Source organism: Molossus molossus, unplaced genomic scaffold, assembly GCF_014108415.1.
Source record: "Molossus molossus isolate mMolMol1 unplaced genomic scaffold, mMolMol1.p scaffold_m16_p_7, whole genome shotgun sequence".
Lineage (NCBI taxonomy): Eukaryota > Metazoa > Chordata > Mammalia > Chiroptera > Molossidae > Molossus > Molossus molossus.
In genome coordinates, this window is record NW_023425401.1 from 30,621,198 (window position 1) to 30,639,228 (window position 18,031).

Sequence of the window (18,031 nt, forward strand, 5' to 3'; positions counted from 1 at the left end):
CTATGCAAGAAAGCACTGAGATTATAGCATTATTTCCTCTAGTGATAAAATTATAATGCCCATGTTAAGACATTCCTCTCCCCCTCCCCCCAAATTCAGCTAAAAACTGTTGTTGTTTTTTTGTTTTTGTTTTTTTTACTGAGGCTTACTGAATTCTGGAGATGACATCGTCCTCATCTTTCCAGTCCTGGGTCCCAAGAACAGGAAACCCCAACATATATAGCCTGGCTCATAGGACCAGTGATACCCACTGTGGGCTTCACAGACTCTTTCTAGACTGTCCAATTTGGAGAATATTAATTAAGCACAGTCCAACCTAGGGGCTCCTGTCTAGGTCTTGAAACCTGTAGTCCAGGGGAGTTATGAAAAAAAAAAAAAAAAAAAGCCAATTAAGTCCTCAAGTCCAACATTATTTGCTTCTCCCTGACCCTATTTCCAGACTGTGTGAACACCCAAAGCTTTCTTGACAGAGGGGGCCAATATGCTGGGCCTAGAATGGATTGGGGGAGGGGGAATAACACATTTCTACCTTCCCCAGTTTGGGGATTATATACAGAAGTTCCTTCCTTCCTTCCTTCCTTCCTTCCTTCCTTCCTTCCTTCCTTCCTTCCTCCTCTGTGATCAAGCATAGAACCCCTTCTCCCTAATACACAAATATCTTCTTTCTCTCAGTTCAAGGGGGTGGGGAAACTCAACAATGTTTAAACACTTAGATTAAAACAAGATAAATGGAGATGTTTGTCTGTTTAATCTGTTGGATAAACCAAGACCGAGTCCCTCATATTTGCCCTGCTGGTAAATGTAGCAGGACAAAGGGGGAAGGGGAGGGGTCTTGGAAGTCAACTTTAATCAAGCCAGTCTTTGGAAACCAGGACCCCCTGACCATTGAAGGATAAAGGCAGTCCTAGAGTGGCAGGGAACAAGCATCAACAGGAAACAGCAGACTATTTTTAGGCATAATAAGGAGTTAATATAGCTGGCCAAGCCTCTTCCTAAATGCCTCCAAGCATCCTCTCTTTTAATTCCTCCATCCCTTCATCAGCAGTAACAATAACAGAGTCACAGCAAAAGTCTCATCACTAAGGAGAGCCAGGTTTGGGACAGCAATTCAGAAAAACCTGGGATGGAAAACATCCTCTTGTTATCATGTGAACTCTTAGGTGGTTCTCTTGTTACAACAGAAAAAGAAATGAAAACTGTTTTTCATTAGAGACTTGTTCTGTATCTGACTACCCCTGTGATGTAAATGTTCCGGTGATTTTCATATTCATACCTGTTACAGGCACTTTTTATCTCCTTTATTTTGTAACATCCCAATGTACATGGTAAGGTAATTTATTAGGTTTTTAGCAAAACTTTCTTTAGAGGGCAACCAATTTGAGAGCCCTTAGAAAAAAGTGACAAAATGGACCCAGAGACATAGCAGTAGGGTGCAGACTGACAAACCTCAGAAGAGGGGATTGGGGGGGGGGGAGGGAAGAGATAAACCACAGAACTTATATGTATGTCTGAGTAACAATGTACATAGACAACAATGTGGGGGAGGAGTGTCAATGGGGGGAAAAGGAAAAAAAATGAAAAATTAAAAAAAATAAAAAGAAAAAAAGTGAGGGTCAAAAAAGAAATTCTCCCAACAGTGCCCTTTCTCTTTTCTTTTGTTCAGAACAAAATCCTTTTTTTACACAAATCTAAGAGAAAGAAAGCCCCCCACCCCCATCCTACCCAGGGGGAGGAAATAGTATTTTTCTGTAGGTGTCACTAATCTTGAGCAGGGAGCACAAATGTTCTCCTCAGTTAAGTGAGGCCCCTCTCCCCACAGAGCTCAAAGTTTTTGCTTCTTTAAATACACATGGAAGGTCGTGTCCATTTGAACAGTATTTGGGTTCATATTTAGGCTCATGATCTTTCTTCCCATGTGCTTTGTGGAGAGGGAGCAGAGTGAAGAAGCAGGGGACATAGAAAGAAAGGAGTTAGAGAACTAATAGAGTAAACAAGAGAGAATAGTGGGAATCTGGTTTGTTTTCAAAGTACCTCTGTTCAAGTTGTCTTCTCTATCCTGTTTGCTAGGGACTACTGCCCACAATGTTAGTTGCACAACAAATAAGTCAAACTAAGACTGAAAAAAAGACCCCCTGTTTGCCAGCGGGTCTGCTTCACATGTATTTAGTCCGGCGTTTGGGGGGATGGCTAGATCCCAATACCTGGCGGCCTACCCTCTGAGGTTCTCTACCCCCTTTCCCCCCTCTCCTCCCCATCCCTTCACCTCCTTCCTCTTCAAACACCCAGGGCATCACGTTGCTCATCTAACAGTGCGAACTCAAAGCAGGAGGACCCTTAAAAAATTACAAAAGACAAAGGAGTCATTTTAAGAACAAGGTTCTGGAGGCGTCCAGAGCGCTCCTGGAGGTTGGGGTGAGAGAAGGGAAGGGGGAAGACAGGAGCCGGGAGGACAGGCAGAAGCAGAGGGCGACAGGAGCGCCCGCGCCCGCAGCTGGCTCCCACGCGCCGCTGTCTACAGGGAACGTGGGGCCGGTAATGGAATTCAGGAGGCTGGGATCCTCCAAGAGCCAGCCACTGTCTTGTACAGATTTGTACAGAAACCCTCACTGTAATTAAAACCGTGCAGTCAGATTAATTCAATGTGTTGTTCAGCAGCGTTTTTAATAGTAAAAATCCGCTTTAAAATTGAATTAGGGTCGAAGAAAATTTCTGCGAGACTCGCCGGATTTGCCAGCTTTCATTGAAGCCAGCCCGAGCTGGACTTTGGCGCTGGCTGCCCAGCGTCTCCCCTCCCCTTTCCGCGGCCCTAGACCGGGAGTGTGTGTGTGGGGGGGTAGGGGGTAGGGGTGGGAATGGGGGGTTGATCAACAGGGTGTGACAGTTTGGGCGCGAAGCTTGACAGCCCGAGCCAGGCCCAGACGGGAGCCCAGGGCCTGGGGTTACCCCTCCAATCTCCAGAGGTCGAGGCTACGTAGATATTTGGCACCCAGAACCTCCGCCCTTTCCCACCCTTTTTTGGAAGTTCACAGCTCAGGTAGGGTTTGGGGAAAGCAGAGAGCCCGGCTGTATCTTGAAGCAGTTTCCCACTGTGTGTTCTCGGGTGTGGCGGAGTTTGGAGCCCTTTCTGTTTGAACGCTGAACGCTCGAGTGCCAGACAGGAGAAAGTTGTGGTACCCTCCACGACCCCCACCCACCGCCCCTTTTCTTCTGGAAAGTTTTCCAAAATTTAAGAATAATATTTCAAGCGCGCTGTCAAATCTCTCCCAAGCTTTGATTCGTCTGGCCCGCCCCCTTTCCCCTCCCTCCCCACCCCTGATCCTTCGGGTCTCCGGTGGTTGTGAAGTAGAGGTTAGTATTACGCGTTATGGTTTTCCCCTTTAAGGTTAGACACCTTAGAGCCAAAAACTTGCTCCAAAGTTCCTGGAAGAGGTGGCAGCTGAGTGCTAACCGAGAGGCTTGCACTTGAGACAGCTGAGGGGCGGGAGGACTGAGGGTGCTGGACCCCACTCTTTCCCAAAGCCAGCTGGGTTTTCAGGGACCCAGAAATGGTCCCAGGCTGCCCTGTCCCCCCCTGGACCCGATCATTGCGGCAGGCTCCTTGGCTGCTGACTGGGCGCGCGCGCGGCAACACACACACACGGATGAAAATTCCCTAACGAGTTAGTCACATCATCAAGCCTGGGAAAACAAAAACCGCTGTGGGTCCCTGCTCCTCCGGCAACAGGCGCAGACGCTTTAATTGCCACAAATTGTCACTCTGTCCCCTTTTCATTTTCTCGCTGCTGCGTTTATTTTTAGTACACTTCAAATGCCTACACACTTCCCTAGCAAGGAGAGCGCGGAGCAATTATTGCCTTTGCCTTCAGGGCCTGCTTTGCCAATCACCGACTGGGATGGAGTAAACAGGGCGAAAAGGGAGGCGCGTCATTGGTGTTGCTTATTTCAGGTGGCGGGCGGTGAAGAACTCTCCCTGACGCGCCGCCCCCTCCTCGGTTCTTGGGTCCCAATTATCAAAGAAAGGAGATGCGCCCCCCTCCCTCTTCCTCCCCAGCACACTCCACCCGATGTGCGCCAAATTTTCCTCAAATCCAGCAAATCCCGCCAGAATTGGTGGGTTTCTCAGAGCGTATTTAGGAAAGGAGAATTCCGCAGGGACCCAGCTGTCTGTTGTGCATTGTGTAGAAAGATGCACCGTGCGCAGGCACCTTCCCCGTCCCCCTGCTGGGAAATAGGGTCCTTTTCCTCCCAGGGCCACACGTGTGATAGATGGCCTCAGGCAGGTGATAGAGAGCACCTCCCCCTGGGGCTGGGTGGGTGTTGGAGGGCTCGGTCTAGGGAAGCTTTGAGATTGGTTGGGAGAAGTTTGGGAGCCTGTTAGAGCGGCTATCGATCCACATGGCTGTTGTTTTAAATATTAGCCGTGAATTCTTAAAGGAGAACTTTAAATTTCGATCTAAAGTGCTGTCTTGAATGCTGCTGAGAGCGATTCTGTACCCCTCCTCCCTTCTCTCCATCGTTCCTGGAACAAGCCCAGCGGTCAGTGGTGGTGAGGGAGGCAGGTGGTGCAGCAGCAGTCCAAGGGGTCTCCGGCGTCCGGAGGATGGATCCCAAACAAATCAGTGCAGGATTAACTTGTCTGCCTGATGAATTGTCTCCAACTGCAAAAGCTGCGCGGGTCGCGCCTGCAGGACGGGTTCGGGTTCCTGGCGCATAGTGGGCGCGTGGTCTCTTTCTTGCGGGGCTGGGGCTGGCGTGGCCGGGGCTGGCGGGCCCAGGACCTGTCCCGCGTGGGGCCGGCCCGCAGGACGTTTTAAAGGAACGCAGCGAGCAAGAACTGCTCCATTCTCACACACACCCCCTTCCTGTTTCTTTTTTATGAAAACATTTACAAGGAACCTAATTTCAGATCGTGGAAGTAAATTTCATGCTAGGGTATATTTTACAAAACATGTAATCTTTTGGGGCCGGAAGACGTTTAATTAAAACCATACTTTGACAAGTTGAGTTTCAAAGCGAAGGCACACTAGTGCAGAAGTCTAATTCATATTCAAGATGCAGCCTGTAATCCCTGTTGTTTGAAAACGTAGCCCAGGCCAGAAACCGCGTGCTTGCCCCGCTGCTCTACCTGCCTAAGCGCCTGGGACTCAGAGTCCCAGCCTCCCACCCTCAGCCGCTATCCTGCGGATTGGCTTGGGTTAGCTTCCTCGTCTTGAGAAGATAGAGGAAACCTTCCTGTATCTATCACCTTTAGTGTTAAGTCCCACAGGATGGTCAGGAGGTCCCAGGCACCAGAAATTAATCTGGAGAGCAGGTAGGTGCAGACAGCCAGACAAGGCGCCCCAAGAACTCTCAGCAGCACTGAGAGTCCCAAGCCCCTCTAGCCTCCTTCTTGCTCCCCCGCTGACCTGTGCCAGAGAAAAGGGAATCTTTCCCCTTCACTCCCTAACTACCTCCATTCCCCATGATCCAGAACACGAGGAGGTAGGAAGTTTGTCCCGCCCAGTTGATTTGTTGGCGCTGCCCTCAGAGGCCTCCCGGAGGACACTGTTGGTTCCCAGAAGCCTTCACACGGTCAACTACATTTATGTAATCCTCAAAAGTCTTTCTCCTTACCCTGCTTTACCTTTTCCCTATAACTTCACCAGTCCCAACTTAAATCAGAAGGGGACAGCCCCATAAGGGAAGGACATTTTCCCAGCTCAGCAAGTTTACCAACAAACCCTGCTGGTACAGGGTGCTAATGACCAGTCATGCCTGCTGGGATGGGCAGGAGCCTGTAGGTATTTTAAGGCCTGCACAGATGGGAGATTAAGAGACTCCAGGGTAGCCTGGGTTAGAGCTGGCGATGCTTATAAGCAACAGCTCCAGAGGCTAAAACTGGCCAAAGCAGGGTTCCAGGTCACAGTCTTGAGTCCACACTTCAATGTTTCCTCTCCTGACTCCCAGCCTGCTGGTCTTTTCTTCTCTCAGAGATGACAATGAGTTGTCACCAAAGTTAGCTTCATGGAGAATCTGAAATCTGCCTCAAGAAAACGGCTGGAACTTGAAAATGAGACTTAAGTTGGTTCAAGAAGCTGAAGAAGAAAAACCCCTTTATTTATCACAGCCACTCCCAAGACAGGAAAAGAGGTTTTGCTTCATCTGGGAGCAGTGAAGATTATTGATTGACTGATGGACTTACTTTTTCCAGGTCTATATTTCCTTTCAAATGCACCATTATTTTCCTTAAAGCACAAAGATAAGTCAATTATAAGAAAAAAAGCCTAAAATCTAGTGTTCAAGAAATATTTTAAACAACATGGCCATCTTCTCTTGAAGCTTCATTTGATTTTATTGGGCCATTTTAGAAGAAAGCTTAATTTTTGCAAAGCAATCCACAAACGCAATTGTGATAAAATTTTTTACTCTATATAGACACTAGCAGCTGGCATTTCTGAAGGTTCAGTGGAAATCTCTTTCACAGACATGAATGTTGGCAGCTAAATGCTTAACAGTATACATCAACTTAATACTTTTTGGTCAAATAATATTGATTTTAAATGAACAGGTAAGACCTTGAAGCCACGCTTTAGTGCCTTGCATTTTGGAAAGCTGAGGTGGGACTCTGGTTCACACTCTCAAAAAAAAAAAAAAAAAAAAGCCATGTTATAATTGTAGGCCTGGAGGGTGAGAAAGAAAGACCTAAGAATTGAAAATAAAATACTTTAAAAACAAGAAAGAAAGACCTAAGAGACAAACAGAGGCACTGCTGGTAGTTGTAACCATCACATTGTCTGAGCTGAGCACTAGAAAGTATGTACCTGACCAAATGCATTTGAAGCCTAATCCTACACTGGAGACTTGTGAATTACACAAAAGGGGAGAGAAACTGCATATAATAATCCCCACCTGTTTTATTTCAGTGATATGAATAAGCAGTTTTCCTGTCACAGACAGGAGAGCTCTCAGGGGCGTTGCAAGCCCATTTGTGGGCAGTAATTCTGGGAGGGATATATATGGTAGGAAGAGTACAGGGTGGTTGGGAACTGTCAGGATGGTGCTGCAGAAAGGGCGGGCAGCAGGATGGGTGTGCAGAAGGGGCAGGACTGGTAATATTTCCCAGCTGGCCCACCCCTTCTGCAGCCCCAGAGAATCAACCTCATCATTTCCAGCCTCAGAGCTTGGGTGGAGGTGGGAGAGGCCCAGACAAGCTGGATATTCATGTCACTTCTCTACCTTTCTAGTTCCCTCTGCGCTTCTATAATTGGCCCCATTTCACAGATGTGCCAGCTCACACATGTGCCTCACCACAGACTACTTCAGTGATTGGGGAAGGGAGAGAGATGGGCCACATGTGTTCTAGCTTCCCATCTCCCTGGCAACCGTTGGGGCTAGAGTTGGGGGTGGAGAAAGAGCCCGGTTTGGGGCCTTTATGTACACGTAATGTTTCTGCTTCTGAGAGGCATTTGGTCAAGGAGGTAGGTATGGTTGTCATGTGACAGATAAGGTTCAATATTGGCGCACGTTTCAGAGCTCTGAAGGCAACAGTCCTAGGATTCCCTGACTCCCTCCTAGTGCTTTGAACAGACACCTCTCTTGCCTTCTAACTTCTCTTAAATTCCGAATACCTTAACCCTCGCTCATAGTAAATGTATTTGTAGTTGTAAAATGTGTCTATTTGCCAGAGAAATCTAGCATGCCAAGGTAAAAATCAATATAAAACGCTCTCTCTCTCTGTCTCTTTTTTTTTTTAAACGGGCTGAAAGACCTATTGTGAGTGAACTCAGATGTCAGTGTGACCCCGAGGTGCAGTCAAGAGCTGGCTTCTATTGGCCGCTACAACTGAGCCCAGCTCAGCCAGAGCAGGTTCCTGTGTGCATCTTATCATGCAAATCCGGCAGCGGCATGCGCAGTGCATGGGGGGGGCGGGGGGGGGGGCTTCTTCGCAGATAGTTGGGGCTAAGACTCCCAGATGCGCAATAATGAGGTTTCCTCATTAAACAAAAGATTTCCCCATTATTCCCCTCCTCCCACCATTCTCAGCCAGAGCTCCCTACAAACCAAGCTGATTGCCGCCGCCACCCCTCCCCCACCCCCCCCACCACAGTCTCCAATCTCTGCCATCCAGACGTGAGAAGGGTGTGAGGCTCCTTCTTCTTCTTACAGTCTCCTCATTTTAGGGTGCTTTATATACCTATTCATTTCCTTTTCTTTTGACCCACTTTCAAGGATATTAAGGTCTGATTTTCTCTTCATTTTAGGTCACCCTTATCTCTCCCTATCAACCAGATAACAAATTCCGTAGTGGTAGATCCTAGTGCAAAGAATGTCAACACCGCTGCTCCCCATTCCACTGGGCTTCAACCCTACCCCTACCCCCAAGGTGTGTGGGTTTCAGTCCACAGCTCAGGAGCGTGGATGGCCCAAGAACTCAATGGGCACTAGAACCGGTCACCAGTCAAGCCCGACTGCTCACTTCTAGGCATCAGCCCAGGCCGCGAAGAAGCCAAGACCAGTATCTGCAAGCCCACCTGGGGGTGTGGGGTGAAGCTCTTAGGCCCTGAGCCTCCACTTTGATGGAGAAGCGCGCAACTGACTCAGGGGACGCCTCAAAGGGTGTCCTTTAAACCTCTCCAAGACCCCCTATACGGGCACGGGGGCTCCAGGTATCCATCTTCTTGGAGCAGAATGGCCTTTTCTGGAAAGGGATCTCAGTAGGTGAGAAATAGCCACCATTACGTCCAAGGCCCCCTGCGGCAGAGCTCGGTGGTCCTGCTCCCAGCGAGGCCGCCGACTCGAGTGCAGCGTCCTGGCGAGGACCGCGCCCACACGCGCTCCCGGAACGCATTCAGCTCACTCTCCCCGGTGGAAACAGGCGTCCCTCCTCCGGCTTTCAATTACTCTCAGCTTACCTGCAGGGCGAACGGATTTGTATTTTTCCACCAGCCCCCCTCCCAACCCCCCCCCCGTCCTGGATTCCCCCAGATTCCCCCTTCCCCATCATCGACCTTAACCAGAAGGGCGATATAGGGGTTTGATTCTATGATATGACACGAATAATTGTTGCATCATGTAACTTCCTACATCTTGGTTTTAATTTGCAGTGAACCAAACAAAGATATTTGCAATTTTAAAATAAGCACTCGATTTAATAAATGGGAACATTGTGCAGAGAATACTATGCCCCCCACCCCACCCCTTCAGAAGACGTTATTAGCTCTGACAGCATGCCGCTCAGGTTTGCGGAGAGGATTTTGTAAAGGGATGACAGACAGGAAGGCCAGCAATCATGGGCTCCTTGGGCTGAAGCTTTTTTCCCCCATTCTTTCTTTCTTTCTTTCTTTCCTTTTTTTTTTTTTTTTTTTATCAGAATGTTCTGTTCGATGCCATTTATCCTTGATGATAGAAAATTGCGCTGTTGCCAGGACGCTGCTGCCGCCGCTGAAATAGAGGGCAGGAGCCACATTTCCATTTTCCGGCTTGAAAGCTATTCAAATGAATTTGCAGAGAGGGGGGAATGTCTAGCAATAAACAAATGAGAATAAATCGAGTTCCCCTTTCCATTCTTTCCTTTAAATGGATAGCTCTTCATTTCCTATATAAAGATTTTTTGTTCATCAGTGTTTGGGAATACCTGGAAGTCTGTGTAAGCCAACGTACAATTTATTTTGATGCTCTTAAAGTGACTAACCACATAAACACTTAAAAAGAATGTATGTCTGAATATATATATATATATATATATATATATATATATATATATATATGAGAATTATATATACATAGATCCCATACATACTTACCTTCCACAGTTCCAAACTACACTGGAGGAGAAACTCCTTCAGCAGAGTTTCAATTGAATATAATTTGCAAGCAATGCTGGCTATTGGTAGTTATGGACTTCTTACTGGTTGTATATACGTAAGTCTTGTTAGGATCAATTTTAAAGCCCTTCCCCCTATAGTATATATTTGAGAATGGTACATGATTTAATTACTCTGTAGACTTTTAACTATTTTAAACATTCTCCCCTCAAAAAAAAAAAAAGTATAAAAGTCACCCTCTTTCTTTCAAGTAATTTCCCAAATTTACCTTAAAAGTTTTCTAAGTTAGCAAATACAAGGCAGAGTTGGTACACCATGTGTCTAAAGGATATGAAGCAAAGAGAGGCATAAGCCTAAGCTTCCCTTCTTGAAAGGTAGATTCTTTACTCGCTTAAAAAGATCATATATTAATGGGGACTTAAGAGATAATGTCCAGAATATGACATTGTAAAAAATGAAAACTTAAAAAATAATACAACCTATTAGAATATACACATATACATTAGCCACGTCTTGACAGAAACTGTCAATTTTGTAGGGTTTCCACTGCATTTTAAATACTAAAGACTTTTATTGAATTCTAACTTTAGCATTTTGTGTTTCAGAGTCAGATAGCGGCCATTAGGAAATTTTCAGTTATGTACAGGCCTATAAAATACAGGGGCTAGTTGTATTTGAGATTTCAGCTGGTACTTTAAAATAAAATAAAACCGACCATATTTTAAAACAACATTTTTAAAATGAGTCATGGGTCTCTAAGTACTGTGTTTTTAGCTCCGTGGTTGTTTCCGGAGTGATAGGCCCCCGCTGGGCAAACCAGGGCTGCAGAGAGAATAATAGTGGAAATCCAGAAAGAGAAAGGCAGAGGGTGGGTTGGTATTTGATGTTCTGAACTTTTCCAATAGAATTTTAGGGCGACTTCCTCCGGTCAGCTTTGATTCCTAGTTACTGATTCCTGAACAATCCTTGTTCAGCCAAAAATTCCTGTTAACAAATTAGCATGATAATATAACAATGGTCAACACTGTCAAATGAAGCTTTTTAAAAAAAGCATGGAACCGGCCTAAGAAAGTCCAATTTGTTCGTGTTTGTTGTGGTTAAAATAATTGGAGATGAATGTAGAGTGTTTGGGCACTGAGAGAGGTTCCTCCTCCCTTATCCTTGGCCCTGGGAATTGCGTTCCGGACAAAAAGCACCACTAGCCGGCCGCTCTCCCAGTAAAAGCAATTCGCAGGGTTCTTCGGTGAATTTCCCCTCCAGGTAGGAGCTTGGGGCGCGCAGCAGGAGTCCGGCGCCGCCGGGACGCAGAAGCCGAGGCGTGGGCGCTCGGGCGGGGCTGCCGGGCCCCAGCAGAGTGGACCCCCACTCCTACCCCTGGATAGAGCTTGATTTCAAGCTCCCCTGGGCTCTGGGCTCTGGGCTCTGTACGGGACCCATGTAATGGGCATTACGCAAAAGGAGGTGGGACCTCCTTGGGTGCCAGGGCAGGGGTTCGCGCGCTAAAGAACCCCGGTCCTCTGGCGTCGGGTCGGATGGCGACCCTTCTCCAGGGTCCATCCTGCAGGGGTCTTCGTTTCGAGCTCCGTCTTGGGCTTTGGCTGAGAAGGATGGACCAGTTTGGAGAGTGGCCTCCAGCCAGAGGCGGGAGGGAAAGGGGGAGGAGGTGGTGAAAGGAAGAAATGGTCTTCAAGGGCTAACCTAAGGGAACTTGGAAGAGCCCACACCGCGAAGTGCCTGCAGGACAAAGGCAGGGCTCAGCTGGGTGAGCCGGCTGTGGGTGTGAGGACTGCTCGCTGTGTGGGTGTCTTTGTGTGGCTGGGCATGCAGAGTTGCAGAAAAGTTGAATTTGGGGTAGAACTGGAGAAAACAAGAGTGGAGACGGTGGAGGCACATGTCGGGCTGAGAAAAACCTTCGCCCCCACCCCCGACCCCCGAGAGCCGGTTCTCCCCTGTTGTACTGAGTCTATAAAACGGCAGGTCGAGCTGCACCTTGGCGCTCCCTCTTCTAGGTAATGCTGCAGAAATCGCAGTCAAGTTTGAGAGAGGGGTGACTTGTCTCCCCCTCCGAGAGATGTATCCACTAAACATTAAAAATGAAAGAGATTTCTCCTGTGGCTTCTGAGATCCCAGGAATATGGGACTCGACTTTTTCCTCAACAAAAGAACGGGCACTTCTGAAAGGCTGCGGGAACACCCACTCTTTAGGGGTCCCAGCACCCAGGAATGTCACACGCGGGCAAACAAAAACTCAACATTTGCTATTTTTAAAGATTTTCCCTGCTTTTCAATCCTCTGCGTAAACGCGGGTTGTAAGGTGAAAGTGCTTTCGTGTGAAAACATGCGCGGGGTTTCCTTCCCTTTTCATGTGTCCTGGCAGCTGCAAAACATTCCAAATGAGCTAGAAGGTCATTGTGGAGACTTATTACTGTGACAGTCAGTGCTGGCCTCATCAACTGGCCAAGCCTTGCCCCAGAAAATTAGAAAAGAGAAAGCAAATGTTCTTAATACAAACTACTCTAAATTCTGTATTGCCTCCCAAATCCCACATAACTTCTCCTAGTTAGCACTTGTGCTATTAACCCACCCCATTTAAACCCTGGCTCCCCTGTGCTGCGGGGCATTTCTACTTATTTTTAAGTATCCAAAGCTTTGAATGTACAACGCAAACAGTAAAGAGTCACATTAATCCTGCTTTGATCTCAGAAGGGAGATCATAGCAGAAATCAGGTTGCCACACAGATATGCACTGCTGTGAGAAGGAGGCCCTTCTTATTTTTCTTATTCTTTTTTGTTTTTTCAAGACATCTCCCTTGGCTTCAGGACATCCATTGCCAGTTAGCAAAATGTTCACGTTAATATGAACTGTGAATAACTTTTTATTTAAAGCCTGATAATTATACTTCTTAGATGGAATCATTTCTTGTCTTATAGATCTAGATATTGGGGTTAATGTACTCATTTTGTCTACTTGGTTATTTACATAAATACATCAGACCATGTTCCAAATCCATGCCTTGCAACCTCCCCAGGAACTTAATTGCTTAAAAAAAAAAGTTGTATTTCCTCTGCTTTCTTTACCCCTGAGTCCAGAAGCCATAGAATAATGGTAGTTAATCTGCTTAGATAATTTAAGATTTAAAGATTAGAAGGCCTATATTGACAATTTCATAATTCAAGTCTGAGTGTTTTGGCTAAGCAAAGCTTAGGAGATGACAGATGTGATAAAAGAACTGCCAAAAACTAGACTTTATTAAAACTAAAAAGTGTGATGTTCTGTGGCTTTGAAAGAGATGATTGTTATAATGCTCATGATCTAAATATGTCCCTAAACAAACACCTAGAGGGGTATTTTATTTTATACTACTTGATGTTTAGTCACACAATACAGTATTTCACTGTGCTTGCATATACAACAGATCAATTTTACAGTGCTTTTCAAACCACCTCCGATATATATATAAATAGAGTTAATTGGTTAGTATAAGTTAGTATAGCTGAGCTACATACTCAATACAAGTGATGTGTACATAATCATAAACATCTGTGCTATGTACACATTCTTCCCCTCATTTCTCAGTTTTCTGTCATAGCACAGAGCATCAATATTATATTGAAGAGGCTGCTTATAAAGCTATAGCTGCCACTTAGCTTTCTTCAGAACTTGGTGAATGGGAAGAACACATGTAGATATCAACATTTGCTAAGAAAAAAAAAAGCTATTTGGCTTCAAATCATCCCTATTATAGTTGATTATCATTTAACCTCAATGAGCCAGCCTCTATCACAGCCCAAATCACTCTGACACGGGAGCTACCCAAATGCTTGTACATGTAGGACAATTTTACAATGAACTGCTTTGCATCAAATATGTTCTTTTAAGATGATTTTAGACAACTGGTCTGGAAGTACAGCTTGGAAGGAGAACTACAGTGGAAAGAGAGAGTTCTGGAAGAAAGGGCAAAGGGAGAAAGCAGGTGAAAGAACACACACACACACACACACACACACACACACACACACAGAGAGAGAGGCATGTGATTATTTAGGCAGAGAACTTTCCTTGGCCATAGACTGTGTCCTCTGAATGGTCGAGGTAATTTTCTGACTCAATGTCTGTTCTCACCTTAGTGGCCTCTCTTTTTGTTGATCCATTCCTCTTAATCTGTTACCATTAAAATCCGTTTCTAGAGAATTTGTGGTGGAAGCTACCAAAATATTTGTGTATAGGATGTTGGGGGATATTTTGTTAGATACAGATACATAAAGCATTGCAGTAGCATCCCAGGAATGCTCATTTTGCTGATATTTAGCTAAAAACAACAACCTATATTGTGTTCATATAAGCTGACTTGTGCATTGTCTTACTTGTGACTTAACCTGGCTCTATAGTTTATGTTATATGCAAACTTTACACCTATTTTAAAGTAAAAATTACTTTCTCTCTGGAAAAGCAACAACTGTTGGTTACTTGTTGATCTTTAAAGATGGAAATAAGCATGACATCCTAATTATATTTAGAGTTTTGCTAAAAATTCTAATCTCTTCAATCTGCTCTTTTCCTTTTACCAGAATCCCAAGAGCCTGGTATGTCGTATGTGTATGTAAGGAAAGAGAATAGACTTCCTTGTCTTTTTAATTAAAGTTTATGCAGCTTGTAGAAGAAAGTAGTAATTTTCTGGAAAATTAGATAATGTTAGATCACTGTAGTTCCACTCTTTTATCTTCAACACGGTTCTAAGCAAATCTTGCCCTTTAAAAACCATCAATTATAATGCAAAAAGTATTGAAGAAGTATTCTGAATTGAAAGTATTAGGATTTTGCAATCTGACCCCATCTCATGAGCATAGGTATAAAATGATGGAAGGGACCGTGTACACACAGTGTGACCGCACGTTGGTTTCTGTCTGGCATATCAGAGTAACTCACTGCGGTAGCGGTTCCTGCTTGTGGGAAACGGCTTCCTTGTTACCTCCTTCCTGACTCTGGGGCTCGTGACTCACATGCCCCAAAGGGCCTCGGAAAGCCACCATTCTTTTTCTAAACGAGGCGGAAATCAAATGTAACCAGGAAGTAATGAAGGTATTGAACCAAAGGATTAAAAAAATAATAATTTAACAAAGAAAGGGGGTCTTTTTCTCATTTAAAAAAAAAAAAAAGTTAGGCTTACTTTTAGGCCATTCCCCTAAAATTTTTAGTGGCTCCCATAGCCTAGAGAGGAAAGACAAACTCTATAGTTTGAGATACCAGGGGAAGCTTAGAGGACACTGGACTCTGGAGTCAGACTGCTGGATAATCTTGAGCAAGTTATTTTTCTTCTCTGAGCCTGTTCCCTTTTCTGTACAATTGGAATCACAATAGAATGAACTTGTGTGGTATTGGTAGAATTCGATAAGATAAATGCCTGTAAAATGCTTAGCAAGGTGTTTCATGAAAAATAAATGTTCAAAGAATACTAGTTAAGGCTTAACAAGGCCTTTGGTTTTCTATATGAGTGCTAATAGTTAGGTTTTAACTATTATAATGTTCTGGCCAAGTGGGCTTCCAATGACTTCAATGATGCCATTGGTTTAAAGGACATATGTTTATATAAAAGTTATTAATAGAGATTGGAGGGATTTAAAACGTCTTCAAAAGACCACTTAAGCTTGTTTCATTGGCATCTTGTATTCGTACAACTCTTGAACACAAATACAGGGAAACCTCACTGTGGCAGGTTAATTTGAGGGAAGGCCAGTATAAACTATATGTCAGAATGATAGAATATTGGGATCTACTGTATAGTAGATATTTACACAAGCAGGAACTAATACTATGTGGCCAAGACCTCATCACTGGGTCTGCTTTAATGAGTAGGCTAGGAATCTTTGTAATCATTTCATTAATCTTCAGAAACAGTTATTACTGGAGTGTTTGAAAGCAGTTTGTTTTCTTAAGATTAATCACCCCCTGCAAAGCTTATTTAATTAGATTTGTAAACTCTTTTTTTTCCATGAAAGGAAAAGTTAAGTCAATTTCTCATCTTGGAATTGTCAAATGTTTCAAAGGCACAAGGTCCAAATTTAATGAGATTTTCCTGGAATAATTTAATAAATATATGAGTTAAGTGATAATGATGATTCTTACTGTTCTGCTCTTGTAAACCATAACTGCTGTTTATAATCTTTCCTTTAGCCCCATCAAAAATAAAGTGAATCAATACAAAATTTAAAGAGAGAGAGAGAGAGAGAAAGAAATCCCACTCCACTGTGAGAACAATAGAATTTCCATTGGTGATGAAGAAATATTACTCTCTTCAAAGTAAAAAAATAAAACAATCATTTTGATTTGGTTGCTGGTCCAGAGAATGAGCCTCAACAGAAGCAGCAAGAAAAGCTTGGGGAAAGTCACGTGCATTTTCCTGCACCCAGGTAGGGCTCTCCTGTGCCATCATGGAGTCAATACTGCTCAACACCCAGCACAGCCCTCGCCCCACACTTACACATTGCCACCAGGCAGTCGACTACCTGCTCAGACAAAGGAGATTCAGGAAAGGGAAAGAATGGGGAGATGGAAATTTGTGCTGGGTATGGGATCCTAAGAATAGAAAATGGTAAGTAATTAGTAAGAGAACGAATAAGGTTTGCCATGCAAATAGATCTTTCTATTTCTGCCCCTTCTCCCCTACCCTTTACAATTATTTATTAGTGATTTTATAATTTTACCATTTAACTTTATTTTATTGCTACCACTATTACAGATGTCCCCACCCCAACCCACCCCCCTTGACCACCTCCACCCAGGTCCTGCTTCCTTCCCTCCGGCCATCACCACAGTGTTGTCGGTGTCTGTGTGTCATGTGTATCTATTCTTCAGCTAATCCCTTCACCTTCTTCTTCTTCTTCTTTTTTCTTATTGATTTATTTATTTTTGTTACAGATGTTTCTCCTTTTCCCCCCACTGATTCCTTCCTCCCCCTCCCTCCCTGCCCTGTCCCCAGCTTTTTTGTCCATGTCCATTGTTCATGCATACATGTATATAAGTTCTGTGGTTTATCTCTTCCCCACACCCCCCCTCTTCTAGGGATTGTTAGTCTGTACCCCACTTCCACGTCTCTGGGACTACCCCATTCCTCAGACTGCTATGTTCATTATATTCCACAAATAGTGAGATCATATGATACTTGTATTTCTCTGTTTGGCTTGTTTCGCTTAGGATGATACTTTCCAGGTCCCTCCATGTAGTCTCAAAGGATAAGAGAGCTTTCTTTCTTACAGCTGTGTAGTACTCCATTGTGTATACGTACCACAGCTTTTTTATCCATTCGTCTACTGATGGACACCTGGGCTATTTCTAGATCTTAGCTATTGTAAATAGTGCTGCTACAAACATGGGGGTACCTATATTCCTTCACCTTCTTTCATCCAGTCCCTCCTCCCTCCTCCTCCTCTCCTTTGACAACTGTCAGCCTGTTCCACGTATCCACGTCTCTTTTTTTATTTTGTTTGTTAGATTCCACATATAAGTGAGGTCACATGATATTTGTTTTTCTCTGACTGTATTTCTGCCACTTCTTTTGTGGCATTTTCTAGTTATTAATCTTCCGTATCATTTCGTGAAGGATTTGAAGTGGCTTCAGTAACTGACATATAAGATAAAACAAATATTTTACTCTTCCCACTGTCACCCCAGATTCAAGCTCTGGAGTCACTCATAGTATACTGACCAAGTAATTTCTGCCAATGGAACGAATAAGTCCCTGGCATTTTGATGAACTAATGACATGCATAAAAAAAATTCTTGCTTGGTTTTTCCTATGTAGATAATATGGATCCAGAAAATGACAGCCTTCTCTCCTCCCTCCAAATATCAAAATCAGTTTCATCTCATAAATATGGTCTAACTGGTCCATCTATCAACCATATTTAAAAGACATTCAAACAAGAGTCTACAACTTCTCTTGGAAGCCTATTCCTTGTGGTTGCTCCAAGGATAGTGTGAAAACTTTTTATTGTTTCAGATTGGACCTCCCAAGCCTGACTGGGAATTTTTATGCTTGAGTACCTAAAATACTCCAAGAAAAACACAGTTCAAACCACCACATTTTGCTTGCTTTCAGGTTCAAACCCTGTAAAACCACCACATTTTGTATGGTTTCCACCCCAAACCATAAGTTGGCATGAGATCCCACTAGATGCTCTGCTCAGGTCTAAGAGAAATGTTTACCTACCTTGACAGTTCTGGCTAACCT